The sequence below is a fragment of the Phyllostomus hastatus genome, unplaced genomic scaffold, assembly GCF_019186645.2.
Source record: "Phyllostomus hastatus isolate PE091 unplaced genomic scaffold, TTU_PhHast_1.1 phas_scaffold_78, whole genome shotgun sequence".
NCBI lineage: Eukaryota > Metazoa > Chordata > Mammalia > Chiroptera > Phyllostomidae > Phyllostomus > Phyllostomus hastatus.
This window is the reverse complement of record NW_025334041.1, coordinates 12,545,154-12,546,830: the sequence shown is the minus strand read 5'-3', so window position 1 is coordinate 12,546,830 and position 1,677 is coordinate 12,545,154. Positions and strand designations below refer to the sequence as shown.

At 39.4% G+C, this 1,677-nt stretch overlaps 1 non-coding gene across 1 annotated transcript; it reads right to left on the bottom strand.

Annotated features, from left to right (window-relative positions):
* Nucleotides 1-1,304: 1,304 nt before the first annotated feature.
* On the bottom strand, nucleotides 1,305-1,409 carry LOC123812223. The gene has a single exon (XR_006784512.1). It is a non-coding gene; the product is annotated as a U6 spliceosomal RNA (small nuclear RNA).
* Nucleotides 1,410-1,677: the final 268 nt, after the last annotated feature.

Below are 1,677 nucleotides of genomic sequence, written 5' to 3'. Positions count from 1 at the left end.
AGAGCAAGAAATTGGAAATTTACTAGAAAAAATAATGAAAGAGAACTTCCCTAATTTGTTGAATGAAATAGACATGCAAGTCCAGGAAGCACAGAATCCCAAACAAGATGGATGCAAAGAGGTCCACTCCATGACACATTGTAATTAAAATGCCAAAGGTTAGAGATAAAGAGAAAATCTTAAAAGCAGCAAGAGAAAGGCAGAGAATTACCTACAAAGGAGTTCCCATTAGACTGTCAACTGGTTTCTCAAAAGAAACTTTGCAGGCCAGAAGGGAGTGGTAAGAAGTATTCAAAGAAATGAAAAGCAAGGACCTACATCCTAGATTACTTACCCAGCAAACTACCATTTAGAAATGAAGGGTAGATAAAACGCTTCCCAGACAAGGTAAGGCTAAAGAAGCTCATCATCACCAAGCCATTATTACATGAAATGTTAAAAGGACCTAGCTAAGAAAAAGAAGAAGAAGATCAAAACTATGAGCATTAAAATGGCAAAAAATTCACAACTATCAACAACTGTATCTAAAAAACAAACTAAGCAAACAACTAGAACAGGAACAGAATCATAGAAATGGAGATCACATGGAGAGTCAGCAGTGGGGAGGGGGGAAAGGGAGCATGGGGGAACAGGTGTAAGGCTAAAGTAGCACAATTGGTATGTACAAAACACAGGGTCTGGCACAAATAATGCCCCTTTTTATTACACATTTTTATTACAAAATCATAAGCATGTAATTCTGTAACATAACTATCACATTCAAGCATATCATATGACATTTCAGGTGAAATTTTCAAATTAAAACTGTAAATTATTATACCCATATTATTACCCTACCAACCACACTCAAGCAGGCTTTACTTTTGCAGATGCTGTAGGGGGAGGTTAAGAACAGTATAGGAAATGGAGTAGCCAAAGAACTTACATGCATGACCCATGGACATGAACTAGGGTGGGGGTTGCTGGAGGGAATGGGGCTACCAGGCAGAGGGGAGCACAGGGGGAGAAATTGGGACAACTGTAATAGCATAATCAATAAAAATATTTTTAAAAAATTAAATTAAAATATTATATTAGTTTCAAGTATACAATGGTGATTCTATATCTATATACCTTATGGTGTGATCACCATGATGAGTCTGGTAATCACCTGTCACTGTGCAAAGTTACTGTGATACTATTGACTATATTCCTTGTGCTGTACATGACATCCCTGAGGCTTATTTATTTTATAAGTTTGTGCCTCTCATTCCCCTTTACCTTCTCCACCCATCCCCCATGCCTCTCCACTCCGGCAACCCTCAGAAAACATGGAACGCTTCACGGATTAGTGTGTCATCCTTGCGCAGGGGCCATGCTAATCTTCTCTTTTGTGTTTCAATTTTAGACTTTGTGTTGTCAAAGCAAGCGCTCTGTAGGATTTTCTCTCTGTAATTCGAATCTGTTTCCAACATAAACCTGGATTTCTTTTATCAGTACAACAGAAGACAGAACGATAGAGAAAGAAAGGAGGACTTGCACTGCTGAAAAGGAGTAGAGGCGTTAGATGCTCCCAGACGTCTGAGATAAGACGATCAGGACAGTTAAGCAGGGCTGATGCGACGGCCAAACGGAAAACCTGGGGTGACACAGTTCCTGTCATCTGGTAAAATAGAGCCTGCACGTGGTTTTTGTGCT